This window comes from Bos indicus, chromosome 1, assembly GCF_029378745.1.
Source record: "Bos indicus isolate NIAB-ARS_2022 breed Sahiwal x Tharparkar chromosome 1, NIAB-ARS_B.indTharparkar_mat_pri_1.0, whole genome shotgun sequence".
NCBI lineage: Eukaryota > Metazoa > Chordata > Mammalia > Artiodactyla > Bovidae > Bos > Bos indicus.
Genome location: NC_091760.1, coordinates 114,109,360 through 114,125,912, shown reverse-complemented (window position 1 = coordinate 114,125,912; position 16,553 = coordinate 114,109,360). Strand labels below are relative to the sequence as shown.

At 39.3% G+C, this 16,553-nt stretch overlaps 1 long non-coding RNA gene across 1 annotated transcript in view; it reads right to left on the bottom strand.

The window, feature by feature from the left end:
* Nucleotides 1-16,553, bottom strand: part of LOC139184082 (uncharacterized) — a 173,468-nt gene that overhangs the window by 13,370 nt on the left and 143,545 nt on the right. Inside the window, exons 2-3 of the long non-coding RNA XR_011567532.1 lie at nt 11,433-11,572; nt 3,352-3,402 (exon numbers count right to left, since the gene is read on the bottom strand). This is a non-coding gene — a long non-coding RNA (uncharacterized lncRNA). The remainder of the gene's footprint in view (nt 1-3,351; nt 3,403-11,432; nt 11,573-16,553) is intronic.

The window sequence follows — 16,553 nt, the reverse complement described above, 5'->3', positions numbered from 1 at the left end:
AAGGAAAGTTATGACCAACCTAGACAGCATATTCAAAAGCAGAGACATTACTTTGCCAAACAGGTCCGTCTAGTCAAGGTTTTTTCCAGTGGTCATGTATGGATGTGAGAGTTGAACTATAAAGAAAGCTGAGTGCAGAAGAATTGAGGCTTTTGAACTGTGGTGTTGGAGAAGACTCTTGAGAGTCCCTTGGACTGCAAGGAGATCCAACCAGTCCATCCTAAAGGAGATCAGTCCTGGGTGTTCTTTGGAAGGACTGATGCTGAAGCTGAAACTCCAGTACTTTGGCCACCTGATGTGAAGAGCTGACTCATTTGAAAAGACCCTGATTCTGGGAAAGATTGAGGGCAGGAGGAGAAGGGGACAACAGAGGATTAGATGGTTGGATGACAACACCAACTCAATGGACATGGGTTTGGGTGGACTCCGGGAGTTGGTGATGAACAGGGAGGCCTGGCATGCTGCAGTTCATGGGGTCGCAAAGAGTCAGACACAACTGAGCGACTGAACCGAACTGACTGAAGTGGAAGAAAAGCCATGCTTTAATGGTTCTGGTAGCTATTTTTATGGTTTTCTAAATAATTAATCTGATTTACAAATAGAACATATTCTGAAAAGTCAGCTTTCATCCCCATGGTATTACTGCTGCATTTTATAATTGTTCACAATACCAAATTTACAAACATTTGCTGGTGCAATGATGCAGCAGAAGCTAGGGCATAGATTTAGTGGAAAGAAATGTCAAGCATGTAAGAGAAATCAAGAGACGAAGAGAACTCAAAGCAAATAATCCTAACAGGTGAATGATACAAATTTACCTAGACAGCTGATGGGTCAAGCCATTTGTATTACCAAACATTTCATTTTGTCACACTTTACAGTAATTTTTCATGTAGCTACATCTTAATATAATTATATTCTTTCATTCAGTAAGGGTTTATTAGGCCCCTTCCTTGTGGCTGCACAAATGGGAGACTAGTCAGATCAATATATAACTACAAAACAGTGTAGAAGCACAGTGTTCCACCTCAATACCATTCAGCTCTGATCATTGATAGGGCATGAAGTCAAAGAACCTGCCTTGGTGTGTCTCATAATCTCCTCTGGAAATGGGGATAATGACTCAAACATGGCCCCTATAATTCACCTCAAATGCATAACTCATAAGTCTTCAAGCACAATAGTAGGAGGTAGTGTATAGCTTAATGCTATCTATAATATAGCTAAAAAATAAATAGAGAAAGGTGGAATCAACTTGATCTGATGCACCAATGCAGTCCAGAAGAGCAGAGGAGCCACAGCAGAAAGAATCCTGCTCAGGGGCACATGGACAAAGCTGCTGCTGCTAAGTCGCTTCAGTCGTGTCCGACTCTGTGCGACCCCATAGACGGCAGCCCACCAGGATCCCCCGTCCCTGGGATTCTCCAGGCAAGCACACTGGAGTGGGTTGCCATTTCCTTCTCCAGTGCATGAAAGTGAAAAGTGAAAATGAAGTGGCTCAGTTATGTCCAACCCTCAGCGACCCCAAGGACTGCGGCCTTCCAGGCTCCTCCATCCATGGGATTTTCCAGGCAAGAGTACTGGAGTGGGGTGCCATCGCCTACCCCACATGGACAAAGCTAGGAGCACTGAAATGTGTGTGGCTTGTTTGTGGGACCTTTTGATTTGCTGAACCAACTCCTTTCTCCTTCCTACCCCTTCCTCTCTACGTTTCCTGCCCTTCACTCCAGAAACTCATCTGATCTTGTTAAGGCATAGGTGGGATAAACTTGCATCAGCTGACCTGTGTTTAGATTGCTCTCAGCTGATTGTGTAACCTGTCTGATATAAGTTCTCAGGAAAAGAAGCTCAGTTTGCACAACATACAAATGAATCATCCAGCCACTAAGGTTTGGCCTCATGGAGTCTGAGATGTACTAATTTTAACGTTTTAACTTTAATTTTAACTAACTTTTTAACTTTAATTTTAACTAATTTTAACTTTAATCAATCAGTTGGTTCACACAGCTCACAACCTGTTGAAACTCTAGAAGTTCAAGACAATATTTGTGGGCGTGCTTTGTCATTCAGTTGTGTCCGATTTTTTGCCACTGTAGCCCACCAGGCTCCTCTGTCCATGGGATTCTCCAGGCAAGAATACTGGAGTGGGTTGCTATTTCCTTCTCCAGGGAATCTTCCCAACCCAGTGATTAAACCCAGGTCTCCTGCACTGCAGGCACACTCTTGACAATCTGAGCCACCAGCGATACTCTAGTTCAAGACAATATGTCTCTCTTTAACCTTGCCCACACTGAACTTAAAATCTCTTGCCTGAAGTTCCACAGACTTTTCCTCCCTCCCTCCCACAGCTTTCTTATATGTGCCTCCTCCACCCTCAGCTTCCTGCATTCCTACTGCTTCCTTCTCATCTGGACATGCCTTGGGTATTTCTGCATCCCCATGTTTGTTTGAAAATGAAGCATGACTCAGAAAACCTTCCAGATCCTTCCACATCAAGGTAAAGCCCACCTCATCAGGGAACTCTACTGAGGATCCCTACACCTGTTTCTCTCTTCCACAGCTTCCTGGTTAGTGAGAATGGGCTCCACATGGTATCAGATCCGGTCTTGGACTCTATATGACCTTGGGAAGTTTGCCAACCAATCTGTCTCTATTTTTTCATCTGTAAAATAGAGATGTTTTCACTTACCTTATGAGGTCATTGTAAGTACTAATAAGATAAATCAAGTGAAGTGCCAGGAGTCATGCCCAGCATACCTAGTGTATGATAACTGTTCTCTTTCATTAGCAGAAAAAGCAGTGACAACAGTCACGATTAATTAAGCGCTTACTATCTGCCAGATGCTATGCCCTGCATAACCTTGTGAAGCAGATATTATGATCAGTTTACTCGTGAGAAAAATAAAGACCTGAATGGTTAGGAAACATACCTAAGGCCACACACTGAGACACTGAGCTAAGACTTGAAGGCAGTTCAACCTAATTTCAAAGCCGATGTCTTTTGTTTGCTTGTTTTTAATTTCAGCATATTCCCCTCAGTTGTTAAAGTAAAAGAGGAGGAAAATACATTTTCAGAATGTTTTATTGTAAGCAAGCCCTAAACTGGTCTCATTTTTTCCAGTTAATTGTGTACTCCTGCCTAAAATTCTGATGGCAGCTGAGGTTGCTCTACCCTTTGAGAAATAAAATTTTATAAAGCTATGTATTTTGTACTTTACCAAAAGGCTAGTCTTGCTCCAGGACTGTTTTCTCTTCTGGAAAGTTCTAGCTTGGAGCTTCAGTGCCATGACTTGGTTTCAACTTTTGGTTCCTTCTAAAACTTCAGTCTCATTCTTCTCTTTCTATCCTTACCTGTAGGTTCTGTTTCATAGTCGCTCACACATGGGGCTCCTTGGAGTCCTCCTAAACAAGTACAAAAGAAGACTGTACTTCAGATTTGGAGCAGTAAAGGGCATTTAAATTATAGAAGCAGTGAATGTTCAATTTCCTTCATCTCAAAGCAGACTCCCTTCCCTGTGAAGGAAGTGAGAAATCACTCACTTTCCCATTTTCTCCCCAAGGTCCATGATCTTGCCATATGGCTGAACTCCCTTCTTCCCCTCAAAACTCTCAATATCCCCTTTTCTGTGGAATACTCTTTGAATTTTCTGTTTCTTTTTTTAATTCCTAAGAGGTTCTCCAGGTAGCACTAGTGGTAAAGAACCTGCCTACCAATGCAGGAGACATAAGAGATGTGGATTTGATCTCTGGGTTGGGAAGATCCTCTGGATGAAGGTATGGTGACCCACTCCAGCATTCTTGCCTGGAGAATCTCATGGACAGAGGAATGTGGTGGGCTACAGTCCATAGGGTCACAAAAAGTCGGACATGACTGAAGCAACTTAGCATGCGTGCACAATTTAGAGCCAGATTTATTGTCCCACTGATAAAAATTTGCCATGATATTCACTGCCAGTATTATTATGATCAGTTTACATGTGAGGAAAATAAAGACCTGAATGTTTAGTAAATGTAATAAGGGCACATATTGAGTAATAGAGCCAAGGCCTGAATGTAGTTCAGACAAAGCCAGTGCTTTTTTTGTTGTTTGTTTGTTTCTAAATTCAGTATATTTCCCTCAGTTGTTAAAGTAAAAGGGGAGGAAAGTACATTTACAAATGGGAGACATTGCTATAGTCCATATGGATTTCATGTGTTTCAGTATTTTCCCACTATTGATAGATACTTAAATGTACTCTCCGTTCACACTTTTCGTATAGCATTTGCCCACCTCAGTCTTAAACTCTTTGAAAGAGCCTTGTCACACTCCTCTTTCTTTCCCTTACAGTATATAAAGTTTTGCAGTGTAAGGATGACAATGATAATATTGTATTGGCTAATCTATTGGATATGACAAACATATTGTAGAAAGAAATCGCCCTCTCTGACACTCTTTTAGTAAATCAGAAGCTTCTTCACTGAATGTCACTAATGATGCATTATTAAGAACAGACTAAAGAAAAAGAAAATTAAAATGAGAAAGAAAGAGAAAAACAATAGAGACGATGGGGGAAAAGAGAAGGGAAAGGAGGAGAGAAAGAAAAGGAATCATATGAACGTGGCAGTTCAAACTCGTTAGTTTCCTGTCCAACAACCAGTATACTCTTCTTCCTTGTTAATAAAGACTCTAAGTTTGTACAAGGATGCAGCTCATAAAAATCTGGGGATAATTCCTGATTATTTTAAACCCATCATTGTAATCTCATTGCCTTTGCCAGTTAAATATTTTTTGTTATTTTAGTTGCTAAGTCATGACCAACTCTTTTGAGACTCCATGGACTATAGCCCACCAGGCTTCTCTGATAGATTTCCCAGGCAAGGATACTGGAGTGAGTTGCTGTGTCCTTCCCCAGGAGATCTTCCCAACCCAGGCATCAAACCCACATCTCCTGCATTACAGGTGGGTTCTTTACCACTGAGCCACCTGGGAAGCCAATTAAATATTTAGGCAATCACATTTTATGACATTCTGACAGCAAAATGTGAGAAATATTATGCAGGGGATAAAGCTTGGAAAGGTTTCATCCGACTTTAAAAAAAATAAAGATGCACAATGAAATGTTCAGATGTTGTTATATCTAGAAAACATAGCTGGACTGTCCAACTTGAGGACAGTGAAGTGAAAGATGAAAAATAAATAGGTTCCCAGATCCATCACAAAACAATCAACTGATCAGCCTTGGAACTACTCTATCTCCTCCAATTTCTGATTATTTAAGATAAACTTTATTATTTTAAGCAATTATGTCAGGTTTCTATTATTTAAGTAAGACTAGATTAACTAAAACATAGGAATTTTAAGCAAGGTAAAGATATTAAAACTTCTGTGTTTTAATGCAGTTACATTGGCTGAACTGTCAGAAGAGGCAAGATCCATTAAGAAATATATCCATTTAGTGAAGTAAAATCAGTGAGGGTGAACATGACCATTCAGTGGAAATGATCTGGATACAAAGTGGAAATGAAGAGGGAAATAAGTGATACTGAAGAAGAGAAATCCACAGGACTTTGACAAGTGGCTAAACATGGGAAAACAAAGAGAGAGGAGATAGAATAAGTTAGAATTTCTGAAAATAGAATGCTCCCAAATACGGAAGTCAAAATAAAAAACTTATTTGCAGGGTCAAAAGATTTGTTTCAGACGTAGGACAGGGATACTTGCATGGCATTTTGAGTGGAGAAATACACCAGGCAGCTGGAAATACTAAAATGGAGATGCTAGGAGCGATCAGAACTGATGTTGATGTACACACAGAGGTGATAGTTGAAGACAACAGGGTGAAATTTGCTAATAGGGAGTGGGGACAGGGAGCAGTGGATATAAAAGATGAGATAGAGGATTAGGAGGAACACTTATGTTTAAGAAAAAATACAGGAGAAAAACATCACTTAAAGATGTGGGGAAAGAGGGAAACTAGGATAAAAAAAGTAACCGAAAGTGAGAGAAGAGAGGTTTTCATGCAGGAGGGGAAGGATAAAGGGTCAAACACTCCTGGAAGGTAAAGAAGATCAGCGCATGATCTGGCAAAGGATTCTGGGATTAGGAGCTGTTGGTTCTTCAGTGAAGATGGTTAAAGTTCCTCAGCGATGAGGTGATAAAGAGTTGAGGAGCAAGAGGTATAGAAACTGAAAACAAATCCTATTTTGAGATGTTTGAATTTTAAAAGGAGAAAATTAGAAAATCAAGATAGATGAAAAGTTTATTTATGTATAAAGAGAATCTGAACATTTTGGAAGTCAAAGGGTGAGTAGTCAGTGGAGTGGGAAAGATGAAAGATGACACTTGCTTATGCTATTCTACTAATGTTATAATGCTATTTGTCTCTGAAATAATTTACCTAAAATTTATATGTGTGTGAATGTGTATAAACTTGCTATATATATTAATATATCTTAAAGCTACATATATTAATATGCTATATATATTAATATGTATACACATTATAACACACACATGAGCAATTTATTACAGAAGAATGGTAAGCATAGATCTTTCCAGCTCTGAGAGCTACTGTAGACTCTCAGCCAACAAGTTTTAGTGTATAAAAATCTAAGCTGTTTCAGCCACCACACCATAAAGAATTGTGGTTTTTTAAAGTCTACCACAATCTGTGTCCCTCACATTTATTTTATTACAAAGGACACCAAAGGGCTGATCCATAGTTTTGACTAATAATGGCTGACAAAATGTCCTGAACGGTATGAAAAGGCAAAAAGATAGGACACTGAAAGATGAACTCCCCATGTCGGTAGGTGCCTAATATGCTGCTGGAGATCAGTGGAGAAATAACTCCAGAAAGAATGAACAGATGGAGCCAAAGCAAAAACAACATTCAGTTGTAGATGTGACTGGTCATGGAAGTAAAGTTGATGCTGTAAAGAGCAAATTGTATAGGAACAAGAAACATTAGATCCACAAATCAAGACAAATTGGAAGTAGTCAAACAGGAGATGGCAAGAGTGACCAACGATATTCTAGGAATCAGCCAACTAAAATGGACTGCAATAGGTGAATTTAACTCAGAAGACCATTATATATCTACTATTGTGGGCAAGAATCCCTTAGAAGAAATGGAGTAGCCATCATAGTCAACAAAAGAGTTCAAAATGCAGCCATTGGATGCAATCTCAAAAATGACAGAATGATCGCTGTTCATTTCCAAGGCAAACATTCAATATCACAGTAATCCAGGTCTCTGCCCCGACCAGTAATGTTGAAGAAGCTGAAGCTGAATGGTTCTATGAAGACCTACAAGACATTCTAGAACTAACACCCCAAAAGATGTCCTTTTCATTATAGGGGACTAGAATGCAAAAGTAGGAAGTCAAGAGATTCCTGGAGTAAAGGGCAAATTTGGCCTTGGAGTACAAAACAAAGTTGGTCAAAGGCTTATAGAGTTTTGCCAAGAGAGCTCACTGATCATACAAAAACCCTCTTCCAACAACACAAGAGAAGACTCTACACATGGACATCACCAGACGGTCAATACTGAAATCAGATTAATTCTATTCTTTGCAGCCAACGATGGAGAAGCTCTATGCAGTCAGCAAAAACAAGACCAGGAACTGACTGTGGCTCAGATCGTAAATTCCTTATTGCCAAATTCAGACTTAAATTGAAGAAAGTAGGGAAAACCACTAGACCATTCAGGTATGACCTAAATCAAGTGACAAATAGATTTAAGGGATTAGATATGATAGAGTACCTGAAAAACTATGGACAAAGGTTCATGACATTGTACAGGAGGCAATGATCAAGACCATCCCCAAGAAAAAGAAATGCACAAAGGCAAAATGGTTGTCTGAGGGAGCCTTACAAATAGCTGAGAGAAAAAGAAAAGCTAAAGGCAAAGGAGAAAAGGAAAGATATTCCCATTGGAATGCAGAGTTCCAAAGAATAGCACGGAGAGATAAGAAAGCCTTCCTCAGTGATGAATGCAAAGAAATAAAGGAAAACAACAGAATGGGAAAGACTAGAGATCTCTTCAAGAAAATTAGAGATACCAAGGGAACATTTTATGCAAAGATGGGCTCCAAAAAGGACAGAAATGGTATGTACCTAACAGAAGCAGAAGATATTAAGAAGAGGTGGCAAGAATACACAGAAGAACTATAGAAAAAAGATCTTCATGACCCAGATAAGCACAACGGTGTGATCACTCACCTAGAGCCAGATATCATGAAATGCAAAGTCAAGTGGGCCTTAGGAAGCATCACTACAAAGCTAGTGGAGGTGATGGAATTCCAGTTGAGCTATTTCAAATCCTAAACAATGATGCTGTGAAAGTGCTTCACTCAATATGCCAGCAAATTTGGAAAACTCAGCAGTGGCCACAGGACTAAAAAAGGTCGGTTTTCATTCCAATCCAAAAGAAAGGCAGTGCCAAAGAATGCTCAAGCTACCACACAATTGCACTCATCTCACACGTTAGCAAAGTAATAATCAAAATTCTCCAAGCCAGGCTTTAACAGTACATGAACAGTGAACTTCCAGATGTTCAAGCTAGATTTAGAAAGGGCAGAGGAACCAGAGATCAAATTGTCAATATCATTGGATTATTGAAAAAGCAAGAGAGTTCAAAAAAAACATCTACCTCTGCTTTTTGACTACACCAAAGCCTTTGACTGTGTGGATCACAACAAGCTGTGGGAAATTCTTCAAGAGATGGGAATACCAGACCACCTGACCTGCCTCCTGAGAAATCTGTATGCAGGTCAAGAAGCAACAGTTAGAACTAGACATCGAACAACAGACTGGTTCCAAATCAGGAAAGGAGTACGTCAATGCTGTATTGTCACCCAGTTTATTTAACTTATATGCAGAGTACATTATGAGAAATGCTGGACTGGAGGAAGTGCAAGCTGGAATCAAGATTGCTGGGAGAAATATCAGTAACCTCAGATATGCAGATGACACCACGTTTATGGCAGAAAGTAAAGAAGAACTAAAGAGCCTCTTGATGAAAATGAAAGAGGAGAGTGACTTGGCTTAAAGTTGGCTTAAAGCTCAACATTCAAAAAATTAAGGTCATGGCATCCAGTCCCATCACTTCATTGCAAATAGATGGGGAAACAATGGAAACAGTGACTCCAGGAGCTGATGATGGACAGGGAGGCCTGGCGTGCTGCAATTCATGGGTTCACAAAAAGTCGGACACAACTCATCGACTGAACTGAACTGAAGGGAATTGACATGAAGCTGAAATTCTAGAAGCTGATAAAAACTTGTTTTTTTTAAATAAACCTTATTTCTGAACTTTGCTCTCTCAATTCCTTCCTCAGGTTTCTCACTCCTTACTACTTCATTTTTATATAAATGTAAATATGAGGGAGAAAGGAAGAAGGGAGAATTAGAAATTCCTTTGCAATGAAGGTAACATGGTCAGGAAAGAGGCATGTTTGACTACTTACTACCATTGGTTGAGTCTTCATTTTAGGTTTAAGTCTTTCCTCAGAATCAGTGTTTAATATGTTCGTAAATTGCTTTCATGTTGGGTTAGACAAAGTGCCAATAAGCTGAGCTTTCATATACTGCCTTGGGTGCTTCCCAGCCTTTTGGAATTATCTCTCCCTAAAAAGTATGATGAATGGTCTCAGTCCTACAGGTCATGAAGAGGCCACTATTTGAGCCTACAAACATCAGGAAATCATTTTGTCTAGTGATAATTCATTAAAATTGCTGAGTAAAACTGATGTATTTTCCTGTCTTTGAAATAAATTCCGTTCTCTCTGTGTACTTTAGTATCCTCCATGAACAAAAAAGCATTGCTCCATGACACACCTCTATTTCACATACTTATGTTGAGATTTGTTTTTATGGTCATTACAGTAAGATTTTTATTTTTATTATTCTTGACTGCTTTTAGGAAAGAAACAGAAAATATAATACTAAGGAATCAAGCAGTTATGTTTTATTTTTGCTCTTGTGTTCTAAGTAAACACAAGAGCAAAAACAGGGAAACACCCTTGGAAATGGAGCCTGAATACTTAGTCAGTTGGACCCTCCATGACTTCATAAGTGGAGATCTTTGAGAATGACTCACATTTTCAGGCAGAGATTTCTTGCTAAAAGTCCAATATTTTGAAGGCATCTCCATCAACTAGAAACATCCTGAGATACAGAAATTACTAGAGTGCCACGTTGTGGTGAATTCAGAAAAAGATGCTATAATAACCTCTGCCTCTTCCTACAAATAGCAAATAAAAAGAGACCCCTCCCCCTTTATTAGAGCAACTGGGTTCTGACACTTAACATGTATTTCTGGATATAAAATAGAATGATTACATGTGAGTCTTTTTGCAAATGCTCAGAGCTTTTTTAAACTACGTAAGAATTGCATCGTTGGATGACACCTAGGACCCTAATCAGGCTTCACCGATGAGCACTGATGGGTATGAAAAGGAACATTCAGCTGTTTGATTTTTTGATACAACTTACCACAAAATTTCTCCAGTTAGTCGTTTTAGTGATAGCAAATTCCATACCAAGTTTCCCCCACCATTGAAAACTTACGAAAAGTATCAGGTTGGCCAAAAGATTCATTCAGGTTTTTCTGTAACATTGTCCAGAAAAATGCAAATGAACCTTTGACCAACCCAATATTTGCCTTTTCTAATCCAGTGTTCTTGCCTGGAGAATCCCAGGGATGGGGGAGCCTGGTAGGCTGCTGTCTGTGGGGTCGCACAGAGTTGGACGTGACTGAAACAACTTAGCAGCAGCAGCAGCAATCCATTTCATAGAAGGTGAAGACAGGAAAATCCCAGGGGAGTAATTAAATTGACTATTTTTTGAATTGGCAGTTATATAAACTGCTGGAAACGACCTAAGGTCATTCCTAGTACCTGTGTTAGTTCCACACTTGAACATAGGGTTTATTTCCAGGGACTGCAGAAAGAAGAACCAGAAAGAGTGCTGGGAGTCTCCAAGGCCAGCAATACAGAGAGCAGCATCCGGGTTGTGTTATCCCAGTCTCAGCTGTTAAGGCTCTGTGTTGCGAAGATGCCCTTTAACTGCCCAAATTCACTGCTTCATATTAAACTTCAGATTTTTCGGAAAGCTACATTCAACTTAACTAAAGGAAAATTTTGATATATTTTATTACTAGCACTTATTCAAATTCCTTCAGGGCAGAAACTTTCTCTCTTATCATTTTATATCTTTAGTACCCAGCAGAGACTATAGCACAAAAAAAAGGTGCTTGATCATGTTTTGTTGATAAAATTGTTGAAAGTTACTAAAGGCATTTTACCAGGTTCCTAAATTTGATATTTTGCCCAATACCACTGTCCCGTTTTTTTTTTTTTTTTTTTTCTTTTACTGTTAGGTATTAACACATATATGGTTTAGCAAAAATATAATAAACTTTATTTTAGAATTATTGGACCACTGTTACCTGGAAAAATGGCAGTTCCAAGTGGTTCAACTTCATAACTCATTTTGGCTTTATAACATTTATATTTTTCAAGGCATCTTCTTAGCAGGAAAAAATTCTCTACCACCTCTTAGAGTCTCCAGCTGAGCCTAAGAAATAAACTGACAGAAAACAAATTAACAGGAGAAAAGCATACAAATTTTATTAAATTTTTACATATACATGGGAAACTTCACAAGAGAATAAAGCAAAAAGAAGTAACCAGAGCAGGAAGCTTTTTTATACCTTAGACAAAGAAATGATAAATTTGTGAAGAATTTGCAAGATAGAGGGATTTGGGCTGGGGCAGCAACGATGAGGGCTTCCCAGCTGGCTCAGCAGTAAAGAAGTCACCTGCAGCGCAGAAGACATGGGTTCAGTCCCTGGGTCGGGAAGATTCCCTGCAGAAGGAAATGGCGACTCACTCCAGTATCCTTACCTAGGAAATCTCACAGACAGAGGAACCTGGTGGGCTACAGTCCATGGGGTCACAAGAGTTGCACATGACTTAGTGACTAAACAACAGCAGCAAGTGATGAAGAAGTAACTAGGAAGACAAGAGTGAATTTAACAAGATTTGTTTATATGGATTTTTCAGCCCCCAATTCCCCATCTCTGGTGATAAGAATGTCTTCTTTCCTCCCGGGACAGGGAGGGTACCTTTCATTTGATAGTTTTTTCTCCTGCTTTCAGGAAGAAAAAGGAAAGTCAGAGTGTCTTTCTTGCCCCTGCTGGTTTTTAAGTGCCTTTATATCAAGATAATCAGTACACCAGAGCAGCACATTTTGGGTAATGTATTCTGGTTTCCTTCACCATGTATAGTGCTTAGTTTTTATTTTTACTATGAGGTGGGTTAAAATAGGAGCATCCCATTTTGCAGATGAAGCCCAGAGAGGTTAAGTGCCTTCCCAAGGTTTCCCTACATTGCAGACCAGCCCAAGGTTAAAATCAACTGTTTTGTCTCAGCTCATTCAAACATCTCTGCAAAAAGTCCGGAAAGTTTTAAAACTTTATTTTTGCTTTCTTTTCATATATGATGTTCCCCTAAAGACCATCAGATTTTGGTTGTCCATCAAGTTAAAAATGATATTTGTTACTTTAAGAGCTGATAGACCAAAATGCAGTTTGAACACTAAAAATGCACATTTTAGTACAGAGCGATGGGTAATGAAGCATTATAGCCAAATCATTATTCAAACCATTTAACAGGCTGCTGCTGCTAAGTCACTTCAGTGGTGTCCGACTCTGTGCGACCCCATAGATGGCAGCCCACCAGGCTCCCCCATCCCTGGAATCCTCGAGGCAAGAACACTGGAGTGGGGTGCCATTGCCTTCTCCATTTAACAGGCTAAAAGTCCCAAATCCCAACAAGCCCTAAATCACCCCTACCAAAAGTTAGAGTCATTTTTAAAGAGGTTACCAAGACATGTTTTGTTGTTATCCATCTATATACTTATTAGGTTTCAAAATATCATTAGAAAATATTTTCTACCCCTATCCTCTGGGAAATTTTCTACTGCCCAATTTTATTCTTTGGCCATAGGCAAGTAGATTTAATTTACATAAAATATTCCTCCTAGCTGTAAACACCATTTAAGCATTTTTTTCCCAGAAATAATATATATGCACATATTCATATGAAACAATCTCAATCATGTCTAGGTTTTTTTTAGGAAGAAATTTAGTTCTTGAATAAGGATAAATATTATTTTCTGATTAAAAATCTGATGAAAGCTTGTTAAAGTCTGACATAGTGAATAACAAAACTTAATTTCTTAGGATCAAAAGTTCAGATAAACTTAGAACTAATGAGCATTTTTCCATATTTTACTTAAATTCTGAGCTATTCTTACCACCCCCCCAAAGATTTAATAATTACTCAAACTAAATTTCCCCAAGCCTCAATTTCAGATTTTAACTTATGTCCAAATACTGTCAAATTCTCAAATGACTTAGGTTTTGTTAAAAACTTCAGTCAATTGTAAATTGACTTGCCCTATGGATATTCAAAATCAATTTTTATATTGTATTTTTAGAAGCAAATGTAAAATAGTTCCTAAAAAAACCAACACTCATTATAGTTTTCTTCCCATCTTCTGCGAAGGCTGTCTCTGCTTAGTAATACCATTTCCAGAAGATAATTCTAGAGGTGAATATTCTGGGTCTGTAAGTGAATGAGGAAGTCAGGGTTGAAGCAAGGACAGGCTGGGCCATCTGGAGGCTTGATTCAGTGGACATACTTGAATAAAAGATTTGGTTCTGAACAAGGGCTTGAAACAAATGTTATGTTAGCTCTGAAGAAAGAGCAGCTGAGGAAAAAAACATGGGACATGAGAAAGCCAAGAGGTTGCTGTCTGGGCAAAGGGTTAGGTAGTCAAACAACGAGGCACTTCTGTGCATTGTGACAGTACCCTGAAGTTCAGCCACCCTCCCAGGATCTGCCTTGTTGCTGTAAAAGTGACTGTTTCCCCAGTTAAAAAACAAACAAACAAAAAAAACAATCCAGTGCTCCAAATAGCATATGCTTCACAGTTCACTCTGTCTGTTATGCGATGAAATCTTGCTGTTTATGCATTGCCGGGAGTGGACCCATTTACATACTAATCCACATGGCGTCACCAAATTTTCAGAATTACTCTAGATGGTGCAGCACACGATTAACTGTGTGCATTGGGAAACTGTGGGATTAACACGACATCCCAACTGCGGGTTCCAGGGACAACTTTATTTTCTTTTCCATTGTATTACTATTCTCTCCAGGGTTATCCTGCCCTCAGACAAGCCAATTCACTTACCACCTGCTCTAAGTAGAAATATACTACCTCCTAGGTATAGGGTTGGAGAAGGAAATGGCAACCCACTCCAGTACTCTTGCCTGGAAAATCCCATGGATGGAGGAGCCTGGTGGGCTACAGTCTATGGGGACGCTAAGAGTTGGACATGACTGAGCGACTTCACTTTCACTTTTCACTTTCATGCATTGGAGAAGGAAATGGCAACCCACTCCAGTGTTCTTGCTTGGAGAATCCCAGGGACAGAGGAGCCTGGTGGGCTGCCGTCTATGGGGTCACACAGAGTCGGGCACGACTGAAGTGACTTAGCAGCAGCAACAGCAGGTAAAGAGTATCACATAGTAACTAATCTTGTGTATATGTCTTTGTGTGTGTGTGTGTGGGTGTGTGTTTCATTCATCAACAAATACTTACTGAGTATATCATAAATACACTAGACCCAGCCCAGACAATGGAGATAAAAAAAAATTAAAAAGAGAGCCTAGGTCCCTGTTCCTGTAGAGCTGGTATTCTAGTAGAAGAAGATAATAAGCAAGGGAAAAAATAAACAAGATAGTTTCAGAGACAGTCATCATCATGTTAGTTGCTCAGTCATGTCCAACCCTTTGTGATCCCATGGAGTGTACACTGGGCTCCCCTGTCCATGGAGTTCTCCAGGCAAGAATACTGGAGTGGGTTGCCATTCCCTTCTTCAGAGGATCTTCCCAACTCAGGGATCGAACCCAGATCTCCTCCATTGCAGGCAAATATTTTACCATATAAACTACAGGGAAGTCCCTCAGAGACAGTAATTAAGTCGTTTAATTTACAGTGAGCTGTGATTTCTAAACAGTCATTTTACACACTAAGAAATAAATCTAACTCATAAATTGTTTTCATATGCAGTGAAAATATGAAATACGAAGGCTGAGACCGTCGCTGTGTTTAGACACTCACTTAAATGTATTTTTTTTCATTTTGCAGTTTCCTTTTCATATTTTGGGGCCATTAGTTGTTTTTCTAGTTCCAAACATTTTTGTAAGGCTCTAAAAATTGCTGAGAACCGTGGCACTGTGTCCATTGACCCTGGTGAATAAGCACGTTCTCCTTCTAGACTATGTGAAGGTCTGTATTTCATGCTGATGGTGATGGGAAGATTTGCTACATATCAGGGGAGCTCCACCTTCTTCTGCCCCAACACACAGGATGCACACTCCCATTAGTTACAGGGCTCAACCCAGAAGGTATTTCCAACTCAGGGGCTTATCAGAAACTATAGGACATTTGAAGGTTAGTAAATCAAAAAGAGGCATACATATGGAAAGCCCCTGGTGGGATGTACTTCAACTTTGAAAATGACTACAATATACATATATAGTACTTTTATGCTTGCATGTTGATTGGTGTTGAAAGGTTAAATAGTAGCTGTTGCTTCAGGAAGGGAAGACAGTTATGACGTTGCACAGGATCACCAATGGGGGAATTTATTTTCAGTTGTTCCCCTAATCAGAAAGTTAGTGTTGTTGTTTAGTCACTAAGTCGTATCCAACTCTTTGCGACCCTATAGACTATAGCCTGACAGGCTCCTCTGTCCATGGGATTCTCCAGGCAAGAATACTGGAGTGGGTTGCCATTTCCTTCTCCAATTCAGAAAGTTATACTTCTCACACACATAAGAAAAAAAGTAGTTTTAACTCCTTGCTTATCAAAACATCACTCAGAAAGTAAAGAGAGTAGAACCCAGGAAGAAACACAGAAAGCTCAAAAGGCCACAGGTTAGTTCAGGAAAATAGTTCAGCTTTTTGGTCCTAGAATCAGACTTGTTAGTCATATCCTAGCTATGAGACCCTGGACGAGTCAGTGAACATCTCTGAGCCTCAGTTTGCATATCTGTAAAGTGGAATAATTATTATCCCGACTTCATGGAGTTGTGATCATTAAGTGAAGTGACCCAGGTTCGCACCAGCAGTTCAGCAAATATTAGCTGTTAGCAGGAAGAGTGGCTGCACTGAGCAGAAAATGAAGTTTTTGGAAGACTGATCAACAACATGGGTAGCTGGTATTTTACAGAATTTATTATTTAGAAATTCCCATGTCAGAATTTCATATATGGGGAACATTTTGACTAATAATATTGGCCTGACAATTTTTTTCAAAATTAGTAGTCAGAATTATAGCAAAAGAAAGCAAATTTCCAAATGTGCTACTTCATTTCAGAATAGCTTTGAATAACACATGTTAGAAACTCAAAAGTGGCCTAAGTTTGAGAAAAACAGGAAGAGGTAGAGTCTAGTTTCTTTTACATCAAGTTCTTTACAGAGGAGAAACTGAA